Here is a 12,356-nt window from a genome sequence, read left to right on the forward strand (position 1 = left end):
GCCAGTTCCTGATTCTCAGATTCAGCTAGGCCATTAAAACAAATTCTTCCGTGCATTACAAAAGGTTGCAAAAGCAAGAATGAGCTCTTCTGAGTTGTTTCACAGATCTGTTGAATACGCAAATATGTTGTACGGTACAGTATGTCAGGTGTTAGTTCCAGAACTAGTGTCATTGTTCTGAGAAAGGATGTATGCTCAATATCTTTTTTCTATGTCTATAGGTAGGCTAGGTGTATGCCTACTGCAAAAGTTGTTTAAAAGTACTGTATAGAGATTTCCAACGAAACTACAGCAAATCAAATCTTAGGCTCATGTGACCAGAGTCTGTTCCATAGGTTTTGCATCCTGCATCTTGTCTGTTACTCAGCAGCTTGAAATGACAGTTCCCATTTCAATGTCTCTTAAATGCATTTTATAGGAGCCACTGTCCTCTGCTCAGTTCATTTGACATCTGTTTCTCCCCCCCCCCACAAAAAAAACAAAAATAGGTCTTAGCCTTCAATTTTCTCACCAGCAACAAAATAATGTTCCTTTTCCCTCAAAAAGGTCTATCTCCTACAACACTGCCAAATCACATTATTACCTGCAGTCATCTTATTTTTACTGATACCATAATGCCCTGATGGTTAATAAAGGATGTTGTAATATGACACAATTCAATATGAATTAGCATATAGATAGGCTTTACAGCCTTTCTGTTGCTTGGTACCTTCATGGTGTAGTTAAATGACACTTTATCTTAAAGCTGTTCTTTTTTGATACAATTTGTAAAAGAGAATCTAGATTATATATACATTGTTTAACCTGTAACATAATTTAAAGTGTTAAGTCCTGCTTTTCATAAAGCCATCTGGTTTTATTTTGCTTATGCAGAACTGACCTCTAAAATGCACGATTATTTCAGCATATTTAGTTACAATCAAAAATAACAAGGAACATCCAGGTAATGTGCAGTATACTGTATAGAAAATAAATTACATTTAAGAGAAATAAAAAAATCATATTTCTTATATCAGAGTTTGTGCTTTTTGCTTCAGATCTTGAGCTGGACAAATCATAGCTGTCATGGCAGGACATACTGTATCACCCATGACTTCAAGATCTTAAATATACGTATCAGTAATGATTACTTGAAACACAGCATGGTTTCCTTATGTACTTACAATAAATAGACTCACGTTAAAAATATGTCCTGAAAAAGAAGCAATGGCGCAGTAGTTGAGTTAAGTTGACTTTTAGTCTTAAAATAGGTGGAAAATCTTTTAAAACACACAAAAAGTTCTGATGTGTTTGCCTTCTGTCTTTCTTTTAGTGATGTACTGTACAGTAGCTTTTATTATTCTTGAGTTTGATATTTCTTTGGTTTCAATGCCATACTAATATGTGTTTTAGGCTCTAGAAAAATGTCTTCTTTTCCTATACTATACTTTAGTAGCAACGAGCCTGCTAGGCCAAAATACAAAAAGCATTTGGTAACCTTTAGATGTATGTTGGATGCCCACCATAAATCTCTGTCAGCCACAGCTGTCACAAGAGCATGACGTGGCTACTTCTGAGAATTTCTGATTTTGCTCATGTTGTTGTTTGGGAATATGATTTATTAATGGTATTTTCAGGTTAAACATATATATACACCCAGAAATATATACAAATAAAAATAACTGTTCCAATTGATGTTTTTAGCCTTATTGCTTTAGTTTAAATTCTTATCTTAAATCGCTGTAAGTCCCCCCAGAAAAAGAATAGTGTCAATTGGGAAGAGAGGCAATCACAAAGTGACACTTTGAATGAAAAGTGCTCATAAATCATGTATGACAGATGTTTTGTAGTTGAGTAGTTCATATGTATCTGGGTTTTAATCTCGCCATATGGCAGACTGGAGCTGGCTTACCCAGTTTCCCTGAAACCTGACTTCTGTACTAATGCCCACACCTTTCTTCACAAATTAATGAATTCAGACAAGCATCGTTGTGGAAGAATTTCATGGTCTGTTGAATGTTCCATAAAACAATGTGTGTTTTTTGGAATACACTACATTTTTCCTTTTATTAAAAGATAATACTGAAGCGTATTGTTAAATAAAAATAATACAGTTTAGTCTTGCAATAGTTATACATTTGCAGTAATGCTGTTTTTTCAGGTTCTGCTATCAGTGTCTTTGAGTATATTTGTGTAACTTTAATGTATGAGTGCAGTATTCTTTTCTCATTAGCTTTGCAACAAACCAGGTCTATGACCTTAGAGCTCTGGAATGTGTGTACAAGCTGGCAATAACCCGAGGCTGTGCTTCAGGAAAGAAGCTCTTGGCTTTCTTACTTTACTATGATTTGCTGTTTAATGATATTAAAGCCTACTAAGACATAGTGCAAATCTTATCCATGCCATCTAAACAGTGTATAATATCAATAGATAATAACAGCATGACTGACATTCATGTTATTCTGAATTCATGTTTCCATCAACTATTCCTGCAAATAAATAAATAATAGTTAAACAATATATTTTTTTATTTGAGTCTGCTAATCTTACAATTTATTTGGCCGCATTTGAACAAGGTATCACGAGAACTATCACAAACAGGAGGAGAGACCTTTCCACTCTTGCTCTTTTGGGTTGCTAGTCTCCAGGAAGTAAAAAAATCCAAAGCCATCTTAGTATATTTATATAGGGTCCAAACTGTAAACGTTCCTTTCTTATACTGAACAGTATATATAGAATTCCTATATGTAATGATTATTGTACCAAAGGAGAAAATAAACACATTTCATACAATACCTGTGGGCAAACTGGCCATCTAAATAACTTACTACGGATTGTAGCAGCCACTTTATGACAGTTTGCCCACAGGCAAAACTAAAGACCAATGTGTTAAAAGTTGAACTGAAGCAGAAGATACTAACTGATAGTCTGAGTGGGGCATCCAAAGGATTTACAGTTGTGTCACATACAATTTCACATGTTGTATTTATAATGATCAGAAACGTTTTCCTCTGTTGCTCTCTGAATGTACTGTAAGATCTTTCAGGGAAGTAAAGTTGGAACAGGGGGATTGTGTGCCTGTTAAGGCTACATTGTAGTTCTCCTTATTAAATTAGGAAAGAAACCTGTGCTGTCAAGAATATTGGTGGTTCAAAATATTACATGGCATGTCGTATGATGAAAAATACATCCCTCGTCTTTTTTTGGCACAAACGGGGAGAGCGAACATGTAGTTGCCGGGTCTGCGCTAATGAATGCTTTTGGAAATGTTAACATATTCAGTGCAGATACTTTTTTTTATTACGCAATAACAAAAGTAAAATACAAAAGCTGCTCTTCTCTCAAGGCATTTGGTATAAGGACTGAATAATTATGTGTTCCGTCAAATCTGATAAAATCTACAGCTCAGCCTGGGACCTGAAGTTGTGCAAGGAAGGATAATAAATCATTAGAGTTGCACTCTGTATGTGGTACACAGCAGAAGCATAGCCTAGCCCTGCTTACGTGTGGAAATCAAAACAGAACTTTTGACAATTGGCTAAAAAAACCCAGATGTTCTCAACTTTTAGTCAGAGTATTGCTTTCATAAATTGAAACACAAGTGGACTTATAATAAGTGCCTTGTTCTCATTGTTAGTCCTTTGTGCTCCAACTCTTCACAGCAGTACGGAAACTGAGGGAAAGGTTTTGTTTTTCGGCGTGATAGTGCATAAGCTCTCAGGTATTTACATTCATGGGATTCTGTGGGGCTGCCATTCCAACCCTCAGCAACCGAAATCATCGTTTCTCCTTAATAATTTAGAGTAGTGCACGTGCAGCCTGACTATTAGATGCGCATACTTATGCAGAAAGCACAACCCACCAGGTGCAAGATAAGCCTAATTTAAATTCTAACAGGACATGAAATATTGTACGTAAGTGTCAAAAGGGAACTGTACCTATGACTATGTTCTGTCCAGTTAAATTTTGTAAAAGTCGTCAATGTACTAAAAGGATTGCTAAAAGCAGTAATTCAGATGCAAAATGAAGACATTGCAAATAACCTCTGTGGTTTTTACAATACTGTATACAAAACATCAAAACATAATTTCTGTATAATGATGATATTGTGCAATTGAACATATCTTTATGTTATTAAGATAAAATGTATGAGTATAATTTTCATGACGTAGAGATCTGTATACTTCTTATGTAAACCCAATTGTGTTAAGACAAGAGATGTCTGATTATTTTTGGTAATGGCCATATGGATTGGTGCTATAAACTGCAGTTATAAAAACTCACTTAATAAAAACATAAACATTATAAAAAAGGAAAAGACTATAATGAAGCTATTGGAACACTTTATCTAAAGATTAATGGTAGTGTTATGTTTGAATTTTGGGTAATTGTAAAAACGTTATAGAGAAACACTAAAACCATGAGAATAGTATTAACATTGGAACCATTTAGACAGACATAATACAATTACTGATTTTTTAGTCAATATTTTCAATTTGGTTTGTGACCCCCAAATAGGTTGATTTTCCAAGCATAAGAGTGATTGATAACACACATTCCAAAATATAATCTCAATACCTCCAACCTATCTGTGAATAGGCCAATATAATGACTATATATTTACTTGGGATACACAGAGACTTGAGACTAAAACTATTTCATTTGAAACCATTTGTATTTTGGCAAACGTGTCTGGGATTAGTTATTGCTGCTTATGGCCCTGTTCCTGATGCTGGGCAGCAGAACATTTATGCACTGCTCTGAGGAGATCATTTGAACTTGAACTTGATTGCCATACTGTATGTACTGGTACAGTGGAATTCCTACAGTACCTACAGGAAGTCTCTCGATTGTTAAAAAAAAGTGTATAACACAAAGTTCAGACAGTGCCTCAAGACAATATACACACAATAGACAATTTACAACAAGTAAACAGTTTGAATGTAAATAATGCAGTCATGTAAACAATGATAAATAAACAAAATTACAATGAGGTAGATGGTTTAGGTGTGATCCAAGGGGCATGGCCAAATGTGTTCGCCAATCACACTGCTTGTGGGTAGAAGCTATTGAAGAATGTAGTGGTCTGTATGCTCTTATATCTCTTGCCTGAGGGCAGCGGGGTGAAGAGCTCATGCCAGGGGTGGTGACTGTCCTCTGTGATGGCCAGAATTCTATCAGCTAATTCTATTAGTAAGAGCCTGGAGGTGCCCCAGAGACAGCTAACAAAGCTGAACTGGGGATGACCCGGAAGTGGTTTTATAACCATTCGTTTACAGGGGAGATCAGAGGAAAACCGAAATGTTCTAAATAGGATCTTTTCCCTGACCATGGCAGAGATGTAATACTCAGTCTCTGTGGCTTGAGTGCAATTTGAAACACTGGGTACTGGCAGCTGGTGGTCCTGAGGAAACTATAAACCTCTGCCTAGTCCATCAAACGTCTTTCAAGAGGCTAGTCTTGAAAGTCAATCAAACAGATGTTTGGATTTTCATCCTGTAGGCAGACTGCCTGTGCATCACAAAGAAGAAAAGGGAGTCAGCACTTCACAGGGTCTGACTAACCACTGGATACGAAACCAATTTAAAAAAACAGTTATAAAAACTGTTGTACTACGCAATACTAGAACAACTTTAAAATCAGAGCTCTCTTACAGAAAAAAGTTAATGAGTTGTGGCACATTTTAAAGAATGTCAGTCAAATGTTATTACAAGACCAAATTACAGAACAAAAGACAGTATTGCAAGGAAGACAGGACTGAGTTGTGCAGTGCTGTTTTTCATACCTGTATAGATTTTGTTATACAGAAGGTAATTTAATAGAAGCATAATAAGGAACAGCACGAATGAAATTTGGGAACAAAAATATTAGAAAAAGTAAATTGTTAGGGTTTGTCCTCTGATTAACAAAGCGCTGTGTACTTTCACTTTAAAAACTCTGAGCTATTTTCTTGTTATATCTGGCAGTCAATTTAAGGTTAAGATTGGAGTGTAAATTCTTTTTTCCCCTCCACTGTGAATTGAATGGTAATAACCCATAAAAACTGCAGTACGATGACACAAACCAAGACACACACATTTCTGCACAGACAATGACTTGTGACATGGTGCTTTCAAAGTCTAGAGAACTAGAGCACACCTGGGACACTGCCAGTTTGAATCCCAGATGAGCTGAGTGCATGATCTAAGATGCTGTGATTAAAACTGAAAAATCATGACAGGGTGATCTCATTCATCACGGCTCAGAGACTCCTGAGAATTTCTTTAAAAAGCCAAATGAACCTTGTTACGATTAGAATTTGCCCTGCATTGCAAAATATCTACCTGGAGGTGTTAGACTACGAGGTAGTCACTGAACTTCAAAATTCTAGGTTACACCTTTGCTGTGGTCTGAGGTGGATATAGTAGTTTCAATTGGGCTCTAGGTGACATAAGAGGCAAAGGGATTTGCAGAAACTTGAGACAGTGCCTGAACTCATCAAAACAGCATTGAAAGAAGGGTGATTCTTCGTCTCTGGTGTTTATTGTGTAGTCTGTCATTTTCAATGAAGTAGAAAAATAAGAAAGCTGCAGTCAAACCGGGGAGAGAGGATGGCTAAGAGAAATTAGATGTTCAATGGAAGGAAGCCCAGGAGAAATGTCTTTAACTCCAGCAGAAAACATTTTCGCAGCAATAAGGGCAGAAATTTGTTTTTTCTAAACCAGATTTTCTTATATTTCGTTAAGGTGTTCCGTTTATGCTATGTAACCCCTGTCTGATTTGTAAGGGGCTGTTAAAATTAATTAAATAAAAATCTTCAAATTGATTTTTTAAGGAAATGTGGACCTTTGTAATAAATGTATATCTTTTTAAATAAAATTGAACATCCCGTATAACAACTGTGATATGTGATTAGTGCAGCTCACAGTTTACAGATATCCAAATTAAGAGATGACACATGAGCAATGTTTTAATCACATGCTGGCTGTACCCATCATTTGTAATTGTCACGACTATAGTCCCCCCTCCTTAAGGGTGCTCCAGCCCTTTCACTAAAGACTTCATTCCCTGCACCTGTTTCCCATTCCCTGCCCACCTTAAAAGCCAGGCGCTGACGCTCTTCCGGGCTCTGCATCTGATTTCCATATCATGCGAGTCCGGGACCTGGAAGCGCCTGGTCCCGTTAAGGTTTTAATCTCGGTTCCCGTTCCTGTTCCCTGTCCGCTGGTTCCGACCCGGCCTTCGTGGTTTTAACTTCGTGTTTTGATGGATCTCCTGGTTTTGGACTTTCTCGTGTGTTTTTGGATACTCTACGGATTACTCTCGGATTGTTCGCCTCGGCCGCACCTCCCCCGTGCACCAGCGCACCTTGGACACGCCCCCTTGTCTTCAGCCCCGTTTTCCTGCATGACTTTTCCCCAGTGTTTCCCCACTCCGTCGGACTGTGTCGTCCGCATAGGGTCCGGAAAGAACTGTTCGTTACAGTAATGATTTTTAACTGTGGGACTGAACTTGTTACGGAAGGAGACCTCGCCTTACTGTCCCCCTCGATAGCTGTGAATTATCTGGTGGTGGCAGACTCACGCCTTTGGCATAGTGGAATATTCTGTACAGTACCAGCGTCTGGGTAGTACAGCAGCACTGTGCAGCACTGAAGCTGAAGTGCCTGTAAGCAGTCATGATTGAATCCCAACAGAGCGAGAGCTCATCTGGTTCCACTTTAAGATGAGTCTTAAAGCATTTGCTACCACGTTCAGTGGCAGCACTAAAGTTTTTTGGGGGAACTTTTCTTTATATAATGCTCAAAATTGAATATTTTATTATTGATCAATTATTTAAATTCTGGCTGAAAACATGGAGATTATCTCTCAGGGTGGGCAGAGAGATGTTGTGTTATGCAAATGAATCAAGATACATGTGACTATTTACTACAACACATTGAGGAAAATAGTGATTGTTGAAGTTGTGAAAAATAATGATATAATTATTTTAACGATTGCCAGTTTAATAAAATGAAACTGTTTACCGCATGATTTCTGTGAAGCCATTAAGTGAAGCTTACAGTATACTGTGCAGGTGTGTTTAAAATTTTGATTACAAAATGGAAAACGATGGACATTTTTGTGCTGGGTTATCTTTTTCATCTTTCCTAGACACATTGTTTTAAGACTTTTAAGACCATTCATTTATTTTAAATGTATACTATTCTGTTTGCAGTTCCAACACAGAAGAAACTCATTCACACTTGAAGGCGTGGGATATCTGCATATCGTAACACAAAGGATTTTAGACTCACATAATGACAATGTGGATAAAAAGAACGTAGGCTTTACCTCCAGGGCAAGTCTTACAATCTCCGTGTCGTTACAGGAAGGTTAATTAAGTGACAATTTTAATTCTCATTTAGATTGACACCTCAGCTGTTGGTACATTTCCCATGAAGCATGAAATGGTTGACACTGTTGGAACAAGTCGGAAGTGGTGGCTGTTTTGTGTAAAATTAAACACAGCCCCCTGAAGAAAGAAGCAGGATTTATGAGTGGGAAGTCTATTGTCACTGGAAAGGCTGCTATCATTCTACTGAAATGGATACTAAATTGAGTCATTTTCTCAGTGTCAAGCTGGTAAAGTGAGATAAGGTTTGTTATATGGGATCTATGAACGCATCTGTATCCATCAGAACTTGTGAACAAACCAATAATTGAAGTACACCTTCCATTTTGCAAATGCAAGACAAATTGATATAGATTTTGCAGTCAGAAAATGTAGTAGATATTTTTCAAATTGATCTTTTTCTAAGCATAATCTTTAGCACAAGCATCAGATCTTTAAGTTGTAAACACCCCATAGCAGAAAAAGGGAGGACTTACCCATGACAGTTACTGTACATTCATGGATAGAATAAAAGTGTCAGTTTGACCGGAGCGACAAATGGTTGCTTTTATTGTATCTGGTCAGTATAAAAACAGAGGAAACTGTATTTCTTATCTTTATGACAAGTCTTCTTTGGGTTCTGACTTCTTTTTTAAAGGTATAACTCACACCCACACACAAGATAGACCAGCCAGTTCACATTGGGTCAGAGCACCTGACTGTGGCTGTGATTCCTGAAATGCTGCTTGTCGGGTGTGTGCGAGTCAGGCTAGGCCATTGAATTGTCATGTAGCAGATATTTGTGTGGCTAGCAGTGCTGTCAGTGAGGATTCTCTCCTCCTGTATGTTAACTCTGCTGTGGGCACTACAGGGTTTTCGGTGCGAAAACTGGTGTGTAGCTCTGACAGGGCACATGCCAGAATAAACTAATCACAATCCAATCGATGTGATTACTGCCCGCAAGAGGGTTGTGTAAAAAGTAGAGTCAGCTGGAAGCACAGTCTACACTTCAAAATAGATTTTATGTAACAAGTGTCAACATTTCAGCAAACTTACCTTCATCAGGACAAAGGCTAAACAAGATCCATTAAATATAAGAGTTGTAGCAGTGAGCTAAGATGATGAATTATATCGTTTGTGGTGGGTGAGAGAAACCGCGGAACAAATTTTGCTCTAGACCACACTGGTTTAAGGGTTGGTTTGTAAGACAAAGATCCATTACTTGAAAGAATTGGCACCAACATTTTGTATGTTCTTATCAAGTAGTACAAGAAAAATAATGTTTTTTTATCATTGCAATTATGTATTTCCTTTTTCAGCTTAGAAAAAATTATCACAATGCACAGTAATAAAAGCAAAAAATTGCATCACTATTTACTGTACAGTATGCATCCTACAGTATGTTGTTGTATGGCTGTCTTTTCTTACCATGTTTTAAATAAGAAATTAAGGCTTTTTTTACTGGCAGCATTCGAGGTCAAAGTATAATCCTTCCATTTTTCATAATTTACTCATAATTAGACAACATCCATCGTATTCGGGTTTTAATGCACCTTTCATTTTAATAGCACTAATGCATGAAATTCAAATTGAACTAAGATTTATCACTTCTGTGGTAATAGGAAAGGCATGCTATAAGAAATGAATAAATGACCACATAATAAAATGCCAGCTCACTAGAAAAGTCCCCTTAAACTTCATGGGTGACAGGTCACCATTAATAATTTAGTGAATAGTAGAATAAGGTAGGTAATAAGAACAATGAATATTAATATGAATCTAGAATAAATATTAATCAAAAAATACATGACAAGTAAGGCTAGCAGACATCTAATTATCTAAAGTCCATAAAGGAAGGTGTGTCTTGCGTTGACTTATGCCCTCTTGGCCTTAAACTCAGCAAACCCAGAGGAAAACATTGGTGACTTCATAACAGTCCCTTTAATCAGGTGCATACTGTACAATTTATAGTCTTTGGTTTTGTGGTGTTCTGATCCAGGCTATAACTTGTACTTAAGTGTAATTAAAAGCTGGGATGAAATACATTTACACTTAAGTGTCTTGTACTTTTTAGGAAGTCAAAAGTCAGAATTTCTTGAGCAGGACGTTTATCAACTGTACTTTAGAGCATGTCAAATCCTAAACAATCAGGCACCTGTGCATTTTGTTATAATCTTAAAAAAAGATACTGTAGTACAGCTAAGCAATGGCATGCATGAACATAAAACTATTCAAGGAAAATATTTTAAAAAGAACATATACTATACAGACTGCACATCTTACTTCAATGCTTGACAACTGTAAAGAAAATCTATTTCTCCCAGCTGTACTAATCCCTTTGTGCGTACTGTATCTTCCTTCCCAGAGATATAAGGACTCAGTAACTCTCTGTAAAAAACTTCTAGTTTTCTGACAGAGAACAACAACGAAAACGGAAACAGTATTTTGTATTACATTTCTGAGGTTTGCTGGCTTCAATGATCTTGTATCTTTGAAAGCACACAATTCCTTCTAAACCTTGTACAGTGAGAGTGCTATCCGCTCCACACAGACAAGAGGGCTATCCACTCTGACCCCCTGCTGTGTGGTGTAGGAGGGGAAGAGGATCAGGAGAGAGAAACAAAGAAAAATGAGGGAGAATATTCTGAGTGCTCTGGCCAGCTTGTCGTTGGTTAATTACATTATCCACATTTAAAACACTCTTTTAAGATAAACAGTCCTCCGTACTAACATGACGGTATTGGTTGGCCTTTAAGGATCTTCCTTCTGGAATACTTTCTGCTCTTACAGTATGTGTGGTGACAGGGAACACTGGGCTGTAGGAGGAGATATCCCTCAGCTGAGACATTAAACTAAAGTCCTGACTGCATGGTCATTAAAAATCCCAAGGCAGTATTTGCAAAAGGCTAACTCTGGTGCCAGCTACAAAACAGAAAAAGTCCTGTATTCATTGCCATTGCTTTGCCTTTTGTTCATCTGTACCATGGAAAATCCATAATATCGCAAAATAAGTCTAGTATGACAGATGTTGCAACATACAGTATTTTAAATACAGTTTAATGACTGTTTTGCACGTTTACGAGAGTTAATAAGAAACAAAATACTTTCCGTAACATGTTAATGCACTGGTCCAATGGTTTCTCAAAGAAATATTGTACAGAAAGATTATTTGCTCTGTCAGTTTAGAGAAATATCCAGTGACCTTTTCTTGTATAACTAGACATTCCCATGTTACAGCTCCATTGTTCCTAACATGAATAATGTGGATTCAATTGGCATTTGAAATATGTTATCAAAATTAAAAGGTGATCACGCATAGAAGGTGTAAGCACAGAAGAGTGTTGAGCATAACTAACATGCACATGATCTAGAGCAGTAAACTGCATTCAAAAAAGGATCTTATTTTTTTGCTTAAACCTTAGTTCAACTCAATAATATTTTCTGGTAACTTAATTGCTTAATTATTGTATGTAATTTAAGTTTGTTTTGTCTGCATCTAGGTAAATGTTTCTATTTTGAATATTAATTGCCTATACTGATAAAGTAACAAGGAAAATAAAACAGACTTCTAAAAATGAACTGTGATACCTTGTGAGGAACAGGGAAACAATTAGCATTTTGTCATACTCTGGAGCCCAACGAAGGCATTTTATATTCAGTGTTGACCTATAATAAATTTGCATTTTAAATAGATCATGGAAGTTTGTGCTTGCTTTGTGTTTACTGACTGAAGACTGGTAAACTGTAAATATCAAAGGAATCTTGAAACACCAATAAAAGTCGAAGATTGACCCTGAATTTAATCTGTTTTTGATCTATTTTATTGTTTTCAGAAATGTATTTTATTGGCATTTCACAAAAAAATAATCAAAAATGGTTTTTTTTATTTAAGAAAATGACAACACAAAATCTTCACAGTGTGCATCCTCAACAGCTAATTGCAATCGTGCCTCAGACGCAATGCATGTCTGCACTGCGTACTTTTTGCATGGACTGCCTTGATGTTTTTTTTTCCTTTTACTACT

The sequence above is a fragment of the Lepisosteus oculatus genome, chromosome 11 (genome assembly GCF_040954835.1).
Source record: "Lepisosteus oculatus isolate fLepOcu1 chromosome 11, fLepOcu1.hap2, whole genome shotgun sequence".
In the NCBI taxonomy this organism is placed as follows: Eukaryota; Metazoa; Chordata; class Actinopteri; order Semionotiformes; family Lepisosteidae; genus Lepisosteus; species Lepisosteus oculatus.